Here is a 17,011-nt window from a genome sequence, read left to right as displayed (position 1 = left end):
TTATTTAGCTTAAGGGAGAAAATGTTAGTATCTTGGGTCATTCTCACCAAAGATATTTGTGCATTAATAGGGATATAAAACTAGGACAAATGAAATATAAATGGTGGCCTCTTAGATGGCAGCCAAGAGGTTTGTGGATATAGAGAGATAGAATGGGGTCTTCCCAGAGTTCTGAATTTATGCTATTCAGGGGGCTGCCTCCTCCATGTGTTGAAGGTTACCCTGACTGTAGTACACTCCTTGTGAACAGAGAAAGATGTTTATCTACTACTTTATTTTACAGAACAACCCCAACAGGCCACAGTGCTATTTGATCTGCCTGTCCTGCACTTAGAAAACCCTTTGAGAATGAGATTAAATGGGTGAACTGCTTTCTGGGCATGGAATCAGACTATCTCTCCATTGGTTGAAAAGATGTGACAGCATTCAGATCCCACTCAATGGAACTCTTGACAAGGGTAAAGGAAAATTTGCAAAACGCTTTCACTTGCATTTCATTACTACAATTTTACAAATGTTTCAGCTTTCCATGTGACGAAGTTTCATTTTGATCCAGAATATCTCCACAGAGTAGTATCAACAAGGATGGAGGAACTTGTACCTCTTTTCAAAAGACAAGAGGATTTCGATGTAAGTGACGTTTTGATGTGTTTAGTCTAGGAAAGGTGCTATGGCCATGAAGGAGCCAGTAACCCACTGTTGTTCCTGAGGACAAGTGAGCCATCCTTCAGATCTTGGGGAAAGTGACCTGGACTAAGATTCAGGAGACTTGGCTTCACAGTGATGAACTGGGTGGCCTTTGCAAGTCCTTTCCTTCTGCTCTGAGTCTCCTTAGTCATAAGAGTTGAACTAAGTGATCTTCACAAGTCCCTTCCATCTTCAACATTTAATGTTTTGAAATTAATCAGTCTTTCGTTTCCGGGGATCTAGTTTTGGGTTGCTTAGCCTATTTATTTATGTCTAGGTATTCAGCTAGACAGAGAAACACAATATTATTTAAAACATAATATACAGATATTAAAGATACAAAGTATAATATTATTAAAGAGTATGTTAAATACTCCAAATAATTCTATCAGGCTGTGTGTGTGTATACAGTGTACATATTCAGCCACAGTTATTCACTCTAAACTAGCTCTACTAAGACCATCCTTGTTTCTCTAGAGCTAGCCTTAGTAAAATACTTAAAGAGTATACGAGGGGAATTCCGAGCTTATCAGAGCAAAGTGCCTCAGAGGTACAATGTTTCCCTAAACATTTGTAGCTGTTTACAAGGAGACAAAACTGATGAGACTACTACATCTTTACCTTGGAGTTCTCCAAGGAGGCAATTCTTTGTAGCCTTCATCTTTGAAACAAGCTTTAGATCTTATCAGGAAGATACTTCTTTTTCTTCAACAGTAATATTTTTTTGACTTGAATTTAAAGATAAACCAGATGTATAATATAGCATTCATTATTATTATAATATTGCCTATTATATTTAATATAAATAATAACAATATAGCATTAGTATGGACCAAAATAGTTGGGCTCTTGAGTGTTTGAAAATTCTTTATAATCTGGTAAAACTATCATGAAATTCACTTAGAGCATTTTATTTAACAGACCACATCTGTGCCCTTAATGAATAGTAATTAAAACTCACAGCAGCATTCCCATTCAGTGATGAAGAGTTATTATACATACTCTCTAAAACAGGTAGGCTTTAGACCATGTAGTCTGCCCTTCTATGTGGATGTCAAACGCAGGAGGAAATGAAGACTTAATTTGAATTTTTCCATTTTTAGAGGACTAGGTACTTTTTTCCAAGTAAGTGTTAAATCTGAGGATCAAAATTCTGATTTGATCATTTTCAGTATAGCATGGAGTGGTGGATAAGTACCAGTGGTAGATTCTAGTCCTGGTTCTTTAACTAAATGGTTGTACGATTGGCTTCTGGTAGGACATCTGCCCTGTTAACCATGGTTCCTCATCTGCAGGACAGGATGGATTAAATCCTGACCAAGATCATGTTTGGCTCTAATAAGCAGTGAATTTCTCCCACCTCAATACTCCTGGCCTCAGCCCCAGGGACCAGTGGCATTTGCTTGTAGGTTCTGTGCCTCTCATCCTCGCATATCTTGCCTGGCCTGTGGCTCCTGACTCTTCACCGGACAATGGATCTTCAACTGCCTCTGTCATCAATGTCTTCTGGGCCCAATCTGCTGTCAATCAGCAGCTCTGACCTTCAACTTGCAATGAATTTCTTGGCTATGGTGAGACTTCATGGGTCTGAACACTTTTCATCTTCCTGGTCCTTTCTTTAGTTCCCTTGGTCCCTGGTCCTGCCCCTGCAGGATGTTGCTATTCCCCAAGATGACCATGATTCTCTCTGCAAGGTGCATCTTGTTCAGCTTCCTCCAGACATTGACTTTGAAACAAGGACTCTAATGCAAGTAGTTTATTTGGGAGGTGAAGGAAACAGGAAAAGGGAAGTAGAAAAAACAGACAGGGAGGTAATTTAACCAAAACATGGAGCATTATCAAGCAGGCTACCATGACCATGGTGAATACCTGGACCTTAATGCCAAAGGGAACTCTGGAAGCCAATGGAGAGCATGTGCTCAGCATTACGGCCCTGATGGGTGAGGGAGCTGGGGTATTTATGCACCAACTCACATCATCATCCAGTGAAAGGGAGGGTTTTTAATTCTCAGGCACTTTCTACCCACCCATGCTTAGACAGAGTGGATTCTGCCCACCAGAGAAGACCCTCAGGTAGAGAGGTGCCAGGGTTGGTGACAAAGAGCATGAAGGCCAGTGGTGAGAGAGAAGGGATCTGTGCACGCTCCCCCAGCACACCTGGGGTCAGATAGAGCACCTGGGAGGCCATCGCTTTAAGGATTCTAACCATCATGTAAAAGAACTCAGTGATGAAAGCCATCTGTCAGACTCTTCTGCACCAGCCCATGTACCAGCTTGGCCACCCTTCCTTTCCTCCCAGTGTCTCTCATTCCTTTAGCTATCTTTCCTTCTTATGACCTTGCTCTTCCAGCTCCCATATTATCGCCTCTTTTCTCAGCGGATGACCAGCCTTTGTCCCAGGGCTGAGTTTTCTGCTCCAAATATCTGGCATTTCACTGCCATTTCTGCTTTGGTTCTCTCTGAACTGTCCTATGAAAAATCCAGTGACGAGTCAGGAATGGGAACATTCCAATATTTCTCTGACTTTTCCTAGTTTGGCCTCAGATAGGAGTAAGGTCAAAGGGGTCTGATCATGTAATACCTCTTATTTATAGGGCACTTTACAGTTTATAAAGGAATCTCATGGAATCTTATTAAAAGGGCATGGAGGTTAGAATCAAAGGCATTGCACTTGCATCTTGGTTCTTTCAGGTACTAACTCTGCCCAGTGATGTTAGACAAGTCATTTCTCCATGATGTGTTGCTTTCCTTGTCTATAAAATTGTAATAATCATGGTGATACCTGTTGTTCTCACTTCCTGGAGGTTGTTGCCAGGTTCAGCATGGCCATGGGCCCCGGAGAACCATCCAGAACTCACTCTATACCTCAGTTATCTGATTTTTCGCAATTTAAGTGTTCACAGCAGCCTTGGGAGAAGGTAAGTGAGATTGTTTTCATTGCTTTAAGGAAGCAGAGAAGCTCTTCTGAGTCAACTGCCAGAATCTGTAGTTCTCGAATGCATGCAAAGAATTATTGTAGCTTCACATCAAATCATATTTAAAAGACATTTGTAATGTTACATTCTTGAAGAGAAAAGCAAATGCATGACATTCTTTGAATAAGTACAGTCACAAATCTGAGATCTTGGAACAACTGAGAGAGTATGATACTTGAGTCATTTAGAAAAAGTTTTACTCTCCGTCTTAAAATTAGCCACATAGTTAACAGGATCAGTCATTTGAGATTCTAAAAAGTATTAATAGGGCTGGCTGAGAAAGCAAGAACTATGTACTTATCTGTTATTGCCCTTTTTTAAAAAAATCTCTCCAATGATTTTTAATTTCCTAGATAGGGGGCAGTCAGCCTTTTGAAGAAACTCATTTATTTCATCATCACTCTGAGTTCCTAATGTAAACGTCTTTGGGGGCTGATTTGGAGGAAGCAGGACAAGATATACAAGACATTTCCACTATTGCCTGGAGGCAATTTGCATCTCTTAAAGATGAAGAGGCAGAGGTTAAACATAAGCTGAAACTCATCATGACTTATATACCATGAGATTTTTTTTATATATCATTTCACACAAATCCATTTTTAAAAGTTGAATATGTGATTTTTAAAGTCAAATATCTGCAAAGGAAATTGGACTGACCCGAAACCGCCTTCAGTGTTTAATGGTAAAGGATGTTGTGAGATCTGAAGCAATTTTGTTTTCCATGCACACATTCTTTTTTAGGAAGAAAATCTTTCTTTGCTCCACATTCCTCTTTGTGCCCACAGAAATGCTTGATTTGGTTTGGTATGAGTCAAACAAACTATTCTCATCACAAGTGGAGCAAAGAAAAAAAAAGAGCTTTTCATTCAAGTTATGGGTTCTGGAAAAAAATGTGTAAAAGCAGGCTATGTAACCGTAGTTGTTGGCCACTCTTCTGTGAGCTATCTGTAGGATAGTTATTTTTTCCTGCACTCAACAGAAAATAAAGAGGCACAAAAAATTCAGCCTATTACAGTTTAGGGAATATAGAAAAGTGCTTATAGAACTCCTTTTTTTTCCCTATCCTATGAATGTTCATGCATGTCTACGGAGAATTCTTTCTCTTCTCTTTCCATGCTTCCCCCAAGATTGTGCTCTGTCAGCCTAGTAGGTTTAATAGGTGAACTACAAGACAGGAACAAGACAGCATTAGATATGGTTATATCTAACACTGAATTTCATGTGATGGCATGCACTACCTATTAAATCACATCTATCACTTGTGCTGTGATTTGGTTAACACATTGTATAGGAATAATTATGATTCTTAGATCATAGTATTTAAAGGTGGATGTTTAATAAGAAGGAAGTTAAGATGAGCCAAAGATAGGAATGGCATGATTAGCTATTCCCTGTACTGCAGAAAGCTTCTTAGCAAATGAAAATAAAAATACCATCAATGATCACAGGGAAATCAAACTAAAACCTCCACAAATCCTCCTAGAGGTTGTTAAATCCAATCATCCAGGATAACAATTTGGAGGGAATGGAATAACTTCTCCATGCACTAGGACACAATTATGGTCAACTCTGAAGCTCTTTAAAATATTGAGTGTAAAGGCAAAGCTGGGATATGAAAATGAGAGCTTAAATAGGCCTGAAAAATCAAAGGAGATTGGAACACCAGGGAAGAGTCTCATGGTTTCATTGATGGTGGAGTCAGCAGGCCAAGGGAGCTTCATGAGTTCCAGAAAATGACTTGGCAAAATCTCTTAGGGTCCTAAATCCAGGAAGAAATGGAAAATGCCATTCTGTCTGCCCACCTGCCTCCAAGCAAGACCACACTAAAACTTTTTAAAAATCCCGTGGAGTATCCACATTACAATTTAGTAGCATTGTTGTATAAGAAACCTTGAGAAAAATTTTCCCTTCCAATAAACCAACATTGACCTAAAAAGAATTAGTTAACAGCTCTAAAATCATCACTGATTCTCAGATGGGAGTTGAACAATGAAAACACATGGACACAGGGAGGGGAACATCACACACTAGGGTTTGTCGGGGGTGGGGAGTAGGTGAGGGATAGCATTAGGAGAAAAACCTAATGTAGATGATGGGTGCAGCAAACCACCATGGCACATGTATACCTATGTAACAAACCTGCACATTCTGCACATGTATCCCAGAACTTAAAGTATAATAAAATAAATAAATAAATAATAAAACATTGTACAGAAGAGCCGGGCACCATCATTTGCAATGCCTTTGGAAATGAGTTGTGGATGTTTTGTCATACTGGTTTGAGATCTTGTTGGTAGAAAACACTAACCAACAAGTAAATGTCAAAAGATGAAAAAAGTTTTCCACTATGTTCTGTTTTCATTAAAAAAAATACATTTAATAAGTTGCTAAAGGAGAACAGGATGGCCATGTTAGAACACTGCCAAACTTATAAACTTCAACAGTCCCACATACTGAGATGAACAGAAAAATGCATTTCACAAGAAATAAAATACATTTTTCGTCGTCTGGATTTGTTGAAGAAGAAGAAGAAAAAAAACCCACATCTGTCCCAAATTTCTTTGAAGAAACTGAATGCCATTCAGTTTTCCTAAGCCAATAGGCTTACCCTTTCTACTGGGTTACCGTAGATGGCTTTGTAAAAATAACTTTAATGCTATAATCCAACAAAATCAAGGAGACAAATTGAAAAATCTTCGTCTCTACTAACATCTTAGGAATGGAAATATCATTTTTCTTAGACGTAGGAAGAACATCAATATAAGTAATTAAATATTTATAGGGTTGTTCACCAAAGGGTTGCATACCATAAATACAGCATTTTATGCCTTTATAGTATCATTTTAAAAATGGGGATAATCACAGCCATTTCATAGTTCTTATGAAGATCATGTAAATTAGTGTGTATAGCTATACAAATATAAGGTGCATTTATTGTTATTCAATTTTATATTAGATTATGGCAGCATAAAGAAATGAGTAACAGCATGGACTCCCGAGCAATAGGTTCAAATCTTTGCTGTTTCAAATCTTTGCTGTTTCTCACTGTTCAAATCTTTGCTGTTTCTCACTGTTTAACCTTGGGGAGGTTTCTTAACCTGCTTGTGCCTCTGTTTACTCATTTGTAAAATGGGGATAATAAGAAAATCTACCTCATCTGGTTGTTATAAGAATTAACTGAGTTAATATGGGTAAGCACTTAGTGCCTGGCATGTAGTAAGCATGTTATAAATTATTTCTCATTCTACTATTGTTGCTTCTGCTGCTGTTGTTACTGTTGGTGTTGTGTCATTGTTCCATTCTAACTGTCTCCCTGGGGACAGGCTGCAGCAACCTAAGTGGCCAAGGTTATCGACGAGGGTGTCTGAAAGTAAATCCCAGGGCTCACATTCTCCGGATTTCTAAGTTGGAGATTAAATGAATGGGACTGCGTTTATCAAGTCCAAAGGGGAGAGGAAAAGAAGGGCTATGATTTGAGTCCAGGAAGCTCAGGGAAGCCCATAGGAAGGCCCAGTCTGGAAGTGATTCCTTACCATGCGGACCAGCAGTGCTTGTGCTTTGTACCTGGTTCCTAAGGCTGCTGTCCAGGGGGTGCCCTGAGGACCTAAGGGCAAGACGCTGGGAACAGATAAAGGCCATCACTTGACCTCCTTCTGAAGGATTTGCTGCTACAAAATAGCAAATATTGAAAATGTTTTAAAGTGGCTCCCTAAAATGGCAAGGAAGTCAGAATTTAGTGTTCAGATAAATAATGCCTTTTGTGGGTGTAGATATAGCAGTCTTTCCAGATAAGATACACCTTCTGGTCTACCAAGAGACTATGTCGGTGAAGCTAAGAGTGCTGATTCAGTAGACAGTCTCCAAACCATATTCATAAAGGACTGGATCTGTGTCTGCTTAGCTAATTCAGTAAATGCCGTAGAAAAATCTAAGTAAAATCATTGAAGACATCAGTAAAACAAAGGGGCAGTTGGCTTTATGTAGACAAGAGGTCTGAAGTGTTGATTTTCAATCACTAGCTGTTTTCTGCATGGATAAAAGAGAATATACTTTTCTTGTGCCTGAATATAGGCCTTTTCTTCTTTTAGGAGAGGATCACTTGAAACTTAGTGGTACTGCTTATTTTTACTTTTAGTTTACTTTTCTTCTGAGAAAAAGAGTTACGGAGAAATTTCCCTTGGATAGTGTCTCTCAAACTTTAGCCAGCTTTAGAAATGTCCAGGGTAGTTGTTTAAAAATGCAGATTTCTGGGCCTCACACTATGAATGAATCAACATCTTTGACCTGTGGGGGAAAAGCAAAAAGGTACATAAAAACATTAGGATGAGAAATGTCTTTCAGAAAAATTAATGATATGTGGACTACACCTCTTCATTTACAAAGTTAGAAAAGGAGTCGTGGTGAAATATGTGTCAGATTTTTTGATATAACTATCTCCAAATCTAGTTCCAAAATTTCACTCCATATGTCTTCTTTGTTTATTACATTTTATTATGTTTTTGATTATATGTTTTGTTTTTCGTATAATATAGACTTAATTTGTTTCTAAAGAAGGGCATAGTTTTATGGTAGGCAGTTTGTTTGGAATTAATCCACATATAAATAAAGGAATAAATGACTAGGAAAAAATTACAAGAAGTATGAGTGGAAAAACATTAACTGGAGACACGACGTTCCCTCCTTTTTTAATATGTATGTTTTACATAACAGGAAATCCCCTGGTTTATTTTTAAAAGTATGTAACATACATGCTTAAAGAAATAACCATAATCTGCTCTTTCATGAGAATACAGATAAGACCTACTGAAATTCCTAAATACTACATTTTCTGGAAAGTTTCCAGCAATCACAAAGATGGCCTAGTATGAACAAAACTAACATCATCAGAGAAGAGCTACCATGATCTTTAAATTCATAATCCCCATGTATTCTACGACGTGAGGTGAATCTTCTGAAGAGTAGGATATTCCCTGAATTAAAATGGCCCTTCTCTTCTACTTTCTTTTTTTTTGTCTTTTTTTCCCTTTATTATTATTATTATTATACTTTAAGTTTTAGGGTACATGTGCACTTCTACTTTCAATAAATAAATCCAACCTCATGTTTCCACAAGGATGATAGTTTCTGTGCACCCAGGCACTCTTCTTTATATTTCTGGCACCTGTTCTCTCTCCCTCTAGTTTATATCCGAGTTTTAAGGACGGTCTCCCTCCCTTTCCTTCCCTATTATTCCCCAGCCATTAAACACTTATCAGTTCTCTGTCTGACTGAGGAAATCTGAGCATGGTTACATTCAGAATTACTTATGTGTTTGTTTATATGATCAAAATAGATGTAAATGTGCTCTATTCTGCAAAGAAAATTGAATACTTGGATGATATGGTTAAGTAGAAATGATACTAATATGTCATTTTGTTTGAAAACAGAGCCAGGTTAACTGTTATTGTATAAAAAAGTCATTATTCTTCTTACAAAAAAATCCATAAGAGAAGTCTTTCCAGATATCATATATATTACATTCTAAACAAGGCATATTGGTAGCACTATTACCCAAGAAACAATGAGAGCCACAATCTGATTGATGCAGAGGACATTTACATAGATACATCTAAAACCAGAGATGGACAGAGAGGAGCAATTATTGGAATGAATATCTGTGTCTATTGATCCAATACATTCATAAGAAGGCTAATCAATGAATTAGTAAACCTCATGTCATCTGAGGTCATGATTTCTATTTACACTGTTCATAGATTTCAGACTATATAGCAAGGAAAAAAACTTTCAGGAGGTCTAGGTCCTAATTCTGACTTTATGACCAATTAGTTCTATAGTATTGGGCAACTAATTAAGTTCTGTTGGATTCAGTTTCCCCTTTGCAAAATAAATGGATTGTACTAAAGAACCCCTAAAATCACCTCTGGTATTAGTACTTTAAAATAAGCATGAGTGTTTCTGTGCGTGTGTGTGTGTGTGCATAAAACTAAGACATCCTCATTTCTTTCTATACAAAAATTCCATATAAATGCCTTTTCTCCATGCCTAACAATAAAACTAACAATAAGTAGCTGAGTAACCAATGACATTTTCAACTTGTCCATTTGAATTATAAACAAAACACTATGCAGATCTCATTGTTTCAGAGAAGCCTTCAGTTTGTAGGGTATAGGAATGGAACAGCAGAAAAAGTGAGGTATCCATCTCTCAGTCAAACCAAAGCTATCAACAAAATTAGGTTGACATAAATGATAAAGATCTTGGAGCTGCCTGTTAAAAAAGCTCTGGCAGGAAGAAGTGGGAGCTGTGTGCTTTGCCCGGAAGGTCCTCTGCAACAAAAATGGACAGTTTACCTTGAAAAATTACTTGTATACTTCCAAAGTCATTTATATAACCAAGTGAAAATATACAGAAATGCTCTAGCTACAGAAAGAAACTAAATGAATAATGGAGGCAATTTTCCAGATATGGGGTCAGGGGAACAGAAATGCTGGATGTTTGACTCACTGAGATTGGCATTCAAACTGAGTGATCCATACACTCAATTCCTTATTGCAAAAAGAAGATCCTTGTGTTCTTTAGGGCCTTAGAGAAAGTAAAGAGAACCATGCCAGCCAAGAAGCACTTTAAAGTGCAATAAATGTTCCTTTTGAACTAAATGTACGTAAGAACTTGTGTGGGGGACACAGATATGCTACTGCTATAATAATTTTTGTTAAATGCCCTAAAAATGATGCAATATCCTTCTTACTATTGCAGAAATGCTAAAAGTTTATCCATCATCCTTGTTATTTTCTTTTTTCTATAACCTCTAACTCAACTAGGCTGCTGAAGGCCTCAGGAGCTTCCACTCCAATGTGTCCATTGGAAGGTACCAGATTAGCCCTAGGATTAATGAACTCTAGTCAACACCCATATGTACTTCCCTCCTTGAGAGGCGTGGTCAATATCCCCAGGCACCTTCAAGAATTAATTGATCTATTACTAGTTAGATAGGGAAGCATCATGTAAAGGGAGGGATGAGGGAAGAGGGAGGGCAGTTTGGAAGCACTGCCTTCATCAGAGGCATCGCCATGCAAGTAGGCAGTCATGTCCTCCTCCAAGACGACCAATAAGTTCTCAAACTCAAGGAGCGCCACCCAGCCTAGCAGTGCATAGAGTCTTGCTTGTATCCAGTGAGGGAGCTGGAGGCAATGTGTTCCATTTATTACATAAATGTAGCTCTGCGGGGCACGTAAGCTGACTTTGTAGGTCTGAACCACACCGAAGCTGAGATAGTCCCTGAGCAAAAATAAACACAACTAGGGGCTTCTGGAAAATAGCTTAGAAGTTAGAGAAGCTTGGATTTTCTCTTTTATTTTAAAAACAACTGCCTTTAAAAAAAATTTATATTATCCTTATTAAAGTCCAATAATTAGTATCCTAAGAAACTGTTAGCACAGGCAATATGAAGAGAGGAAAAGTTTGGTTGTTTAAGGGAAATATTAGTTAATCTGGGTGCTATAGGTAAAAGATACACTTCTCTAAGTAGTAGGCTACTTTGTCCGATTTATTCATTCTATATTATCTTTTCAGTCAGAAAGTGGAAAGAGTTGTTTTAGAAGCCTTTCCATCTTTGTTTTTGGTCATTGGACAATAGTCTTGGTATGTGCCAGATATAATTTCTCCAGGTTTATTCATTCAACAAATATTTATTGAAAGTATACTGTGTGCAAGGTACAGTTCTAGATGGTGGGCAATGAACAAGACATAAAAATCCCTACCCTCATGGAGCTTCTATTCTATTGGAAAGAGATGAATAATATCAACTTTAAATGGCAGTAGCTAGATAAGCCTAGGTGAGAGGAAGTCTGTGTTATTCTTCCCCTGTTGAAGATCCATCTCTGCCATCATGTCCTCTCCCCTTCCTCTCCTGACCTCCCATTTTCATTGACCCATTGCACCGGCATTAGGTAGCTAAGGAAGCGGGTGGCCTGGAAACCCCAGGACAGGAAGCAAGAGAAGGAAGACATGGTTAGCTTGTGCATGGACAAAGCTAGCTGAACCCTATATGTAACAGTTCCCCCAGAGCAGTGGCTGGAGTAAGAAGTGGGGCCCAGATTATTTGAAGTAATGTACGAAATATATCTGATAAAGCTACAGAAGACAGTGTTTTAAGGAACAGGAACAATCAATTGCATCCAATGCTGCTAATAAGACGAGGACCATCAGCAACATTGGAGGTCATGGTGACCTCGACAAGAATAGTTCTGTAGTGATGGGAGCCAAAGGCTGATTCATCCACCTAGTCTCACTCCTCCAAATGACTATGAAAATATAAAACACAAGATAGTAACCCCATCAGCTTCTGCCACATAACCTTCAAATCTATCTTGGCAATCATCCTTTGTTTTTCCTTTTAGTTTCAAGGGAGGTGGTAGTTTCCTTCATACGGATCTAAGGGCTATCCTGCTTTCTCCCAGCTTCTCAGAATCTTCAGCCTCTTCAGTATTCACTTTTCCACCTAGGTATTCAATATGTCCTTCTCTGTCGAGTTTTTCCCATCCCAAAGCCACCAGAGAGCCTGACACAGACTGCCTTCCCAATTTATGAAACAAAGATGTGGAATCCACGAGCACAGGAAGCATTTCAACATGCTCACGTCTTCCCCAGCTCCACGTTCCCTTCCAGCTAACACTTTATTTCCCATCCCCTTCTTACCTTGAAAGAGCTTCCAACTTCACTGTTTCTATATTCTTACCTCTTCCTGTCACCTCCTTGCTGTCTGTCCTCTACCTCCACCATCACACTGAAACTGCTCTTGCCAAACTCATCAATGATGTTGTTGCTGCTCCACCCAAAGAATCTTTCCTTCCTTCTCTTTCTAGATCTCTTTGTGGCACAAGACTCCTTTGACCATTTCCTTCTTCCTGACACACTTTTTCCATTTGCTTCTTTGACACTGAGTTCTCCTGGCTTCTGTCCTTCTTCTCTGCCCTCCTTTTCTCACTTCTTTGAAGCCTCTTCTTCCTCTGCTCATGCATCAAGGGCTGGTGTTTCTATCCCTGGCCTTCTTTACTCCTGACTCTGTGGCTTTCCTCTGGTGCACTCATTCCCTCTCCTGGCTTTCATTACCTGTCCACATGCTGATGATGCCCAAAACCATATTGCCAGCCCAGCCCTCTCCAAGGCCTAGTGGATATTTGCACTTACAGGTCTGGAACACTCCCTTTTTTGAGACAGGGTCTCACTCTGTTGCCCAGGCTTCTGGAGTGCAGTGGTGCAATCATGGCTCACTGCAGCCTGGACCTCCCAAGCTCTGGTGATCCTCTCACCTCAGCTTCCCAAGTAACTAGGACTACAATCGTGTGCCATGACACCCAGCTAATTTTTAAATTTTTTGTAAAGATGGGATTTTGCCATGTTGCCAACGCTAGGCTCAAGTGATCTGTCTGCTTTGGCCTCCCAAAGTGCTGGGATTACAGGCAAGAGCCACCATACCTAGCCTGGACCACTCCTTGAATTCAGCTTGACCCAAATTGAACTTGAAACTTTGCCCACCTCCTCTCGGCAGACCTACTTGTCCTGCTGAGCTCCTAAGTAATAAGGCAATGCCTAAACTAATCTTGTCAACTATAACCTCTCAATTGCTCTAGGACCTATTCAGTCCTTCCTAAGTATACAAGCAGATTATATTCTGTGGTCCTGTGCCAGTACATTTACAGTAGTTGTTGGAGCTAGCATCCATTTTGATTGGCCAGTGACCCTAGAGCACTGATTACTCAGTATTATTAATATCACCCCTGTTTACCACCTCTTTCTCAGTAAAGGCTGCCACCAGGTATTGCTTGGAATGGAGCAACACACCCTATGCTACTTACATTTAGTCACTAATCCATTCACTACTCATTGGCCAGAGTCATGTTTCTGAAATGAGAATTTGTTTATATCTTTGTCCTACATAAAACCTATTGGTGGCTCCTTATATTCTAGATATCTAAAAAACTCTCTTCCTATTTTTTTTTTTTTTTTTGGACTGGCTGCTGGCTAAATGGGACTCAGCCTTCAGGTCTCAATTCAGATGTCAGTTCTCCTGAAATGTTTTCTTGCTCCCTCCCCACCCAAATCTTGGCTGCTCCTGTTTTCTCTCATAGCATGCTGTACTCCTTGATTGAGACGTCCTTTCTGGCACTCTCTCTTACTTTACTGCATATTCTATCTGTAATCCATACTGCTAAGCCTTTCAGCCCCACCATTCCAATGACACCACACATGTAAAGGCCACCATATTATCACATCCAGTGATGAGTCTACTATTCTCATGTTCCTGGACTTCTCAGCAACATCTGACACTGTTAGTCACAACTTCTGCCTTGAAATGCTGTGGCTTCCAGGACCACAATGCTGTCTTAATTTTCTTCCTGCCTCCTTTTTAGGCAGGAAGACCTTTTACAAGACCTCTGGACTTACTATTCCAGTAGGGGATTGAGTTGGTGGCCCCCAAATGATATGTTCATGCCCTAACCCTAACGCCATGCATAAAGTTAATATGACCATTAACTTACTTGGAAAAACTGTCTTAGCAGGTGTAATTAAGTTAGGGATCTCTAGATTAATCATCCTAGTTTATCCAGGTGGGCCCTAAATCTAATGACAAATGTCCTTAAAAGAAACAGGAGAAGATATAGACACAAAAGAGAAGGCCATGTAAAGATGGAGGCAGAGATTAGAGCCATGTTGCTACAAACTAAGGAATGTCTGGAGCCACTAGAAGCTGAAAGAGGCAAGGACAGATTCTCCCCTAGAGCCTCCAGAGGGAGCGTGGCCCTGATGACACCTGGACTTCTGGCTCCTAGAACTGTGAGAGAATAAATTTCTATTGTTTTAATCTACTAAGGTCATAGTAATTTATTACATTAGCCCTAGGAAACCAATATAATGCTCAAACGGAGTTCTTAATTTCCTCTCCCAAGCCATTTTCTTCCTGGTCTTCCTCATACCAGTCAAGTGTGCAAAAATCCACAAGTTCTTCAGGCCTAAAACCATAGGATTTATTCTTGGTTCCTCTCTTTTTCTCCCACTTCACATCCCAGGCATCAGCTTTATCCTCTCTATTTAAAAAAGTTACCCAAATCCTGATTACTCCTCACTGAATCCACCATTACTACACAAGTTCAAGCTATTCCTCATCTTTCTTGTAGACTGTTGCTTCAACATGCTAAGTAGTTTTCCTGCTTCTTCCATTCTTAACAATTCCAGCCAACTCTTAAACTCAGATCCCATCACAATTCTGATTAAAATCTTCCAGTAGCTTCCCAAGTTCTTGGACTATGGACTCAAGGACCCAAAAGATCTAGCCCCAGCCACTGTCCAGCTTCCCCTCCACTACTTCCTTTATGGTGACCTCTTGGGCTGCCTATCTGTTCCTCAACATCCCCACGCTCCTCCCTCTCACTGGCACTTCCCATGACATCTGGGTCTTCTGTGGCCAACTTCTCTCATCAGTTAGATCTTTCTCTTCCAGAGCCTTTCCCTAGCCATCCAATCTAAAATAGCCTTCCATGTCTTTTCATCATCTACCCTGCTAAACCAATTTACTTTCTTTGCAGCATTAATGATCTAAAATTGCATTATTATGCATTTACTTGCTTGTTGATTATCTTCCCTACTAGAATGTAAGCTCTGTGAGAGAAAGTGCTTTGCCTATTCATCAAACAACCCCCAGAGTCTGGAACAAAGCTTGTCACGCAGTAGACCCTCAATATATATTGTTTGAGTGATCAGATGAATGCATTTTAACTGCCTGCTTACCCTCTCCTTCACTGTTGTGTATTCAGTGCTTACCATAGTACCTGACTATGTATATGTGATAAACCAATGGGCATATGAATGAGTGAGTATTTTCTTGATCACTCCAGCTGAAAGGAATCTCTCCTACCTCTGAACGTATACACGCTATTGCTTTATATGTTGACACATGATTGTGCCTTCACGTCAACTCATTTCTCTATGCCATCTCTCTTTCTCACTATAAACTCCTTTAGCTCAAGGTCATGATCTCTCTCATCTTTATTTCCCACACGACATATTTTGCCACATGTTACAGAGAGCAGCACTTCAATGGATATTTGGTGATTGACTGACTGAATGAATAAATACATGAATGATCACAAAGGACACAGTCTGGCAACTTGTAAACTTCCACTTGCTTAAGACTGTTCAATCCATTCCTACTTGTCGCAGATTCTCTATAGCTCTCCACCAAATCCACCACTTGATATATCAGAGGATCAGAAAAACTTCACTTCTTCCCTCTGAGCAGTGAATACAAGAGGCAGCAAGTAGCAAAACACTCATGATACCCATGGGTCTATTGGACTCTTTTTTGGCCACTAACTCACTTAATTTGGTGTAGTTTAGCACATTACAAGATTGTTCAAGAGTACTATAAATGATGTCAGACACCATCAGAAACCACTTCAGAAAATCATTGCCTGTAGCTGGATCAAACGGTGAACACCTGGAAACTAGCAATGCTAGGAAAACAGAATAAATCATGTTTTCTACTCTACCTCTTAGAGATTTACACCTTTTTGCCCTAAAGGATGTCCATATTTTTAAAACTTTTAGGCTACTATAATATATGTATAAGTCATTTGTACAATAATAAAACATTTGGGTACCTGATTGAAGAGGAATTACTCTGGCTTCTCTCGCTTCTCTTTGCAATTATTCTGAGCAACTTTCAAGTCATTTTATTTATTCTGGTCATTTACTCAGGTTATTTTAATGTGGTACTACTTTCAACAAGTTAAACAAAGACAGCCATATGTATCCAAATAAATAGATAATAATAGTGACATTTGAATGTTCAATGGATTATTGAACTTAGAGTATTTTTAAATGACTTTAAAAAGCAATATGGTAGTATTTAACTGCTTTAAGCACACTAGTTTAATTAAGCAAAATGCAGAGCTCAGAACAATAATACTTTTCTTTTTTTTCTATCTCAGAGCAAGTTGTAAAAACAGGTTGATAAGACGGTTCTTGTGTGAATGATAGTTAATGCACCCCAATTTTAATCCAATCATTTATTTCTTTGAGTGTTCAGTCACTCACTAATGCCTACTTTGTGCCTTACATAATGGTAAATGTGGTCAAAATGACTCCACCAGGAAAAGATAACTTAAACTAAATTATGAATAGATTCAGCCACTGGGCAACAGTGTGTGTCTCCACAGCAGCAACCCTTGTCAAAGAGACAGCAAAGCTGAGCTTCCTTAAAGTAGTGTGGGAAAAAGAAAGGAGATGTGGGAAAAATTAAGACTCTTGGTGGGGGGTCATTTTTATAGCTTGAACGTGGTTTATCTGAA

At 39.2% G+C, this 17,011-nt stretch overlaps 1 protein-coding gene across 2 annotated transcripts in view; it reads right to left on the bottom strand.

The window, feature by feature from the left end:
* The window catches only part of LOC101134747 (protein CASC2, isoforms 1/2), a 206,227-nt gene that overhangs the window by 146,781 nt on the left and 42,435 nt on the right, over window positions 1-17,011 (bottom strand). The window contains exon 4 of one of the 2 annotated variants that reach the window (XM_004050167.5): window positions 6,016-7,946. The exons of the other annotated variant lie outside the window; for it this stretch is intronic. The gene's annotated coding sequence lies outside the window, so the exon portion shown is untranslated. Of the gene's footprint in view, window positions 1-6,015; window positions 7,947-17,011 lie in introns of those variants that run through there. 2 annotated transcript variants of the gene reach the window in all.

This window comes from Gorilla gorilla, chromosome 8 (assembly GCF_029281585.2).
Source record: "Gorilla gorilla gorilla isolate KB3781 chromosome 8, NHGRI_mGorGor1-v2.1_pri, whole genome shotgun sequence".
Classification (NCBI taxonomy): Eukaryota; Metazoa; Chordata; class Mammalia; order Primates; family Hominidae; genus Gorilla; species Gorilla gorilla.
The sequence above is the reverse complement of the archived record's forward strand: the minus strand, read 5'-3'. Positions and strand labels throughout refer to the sequence as shown.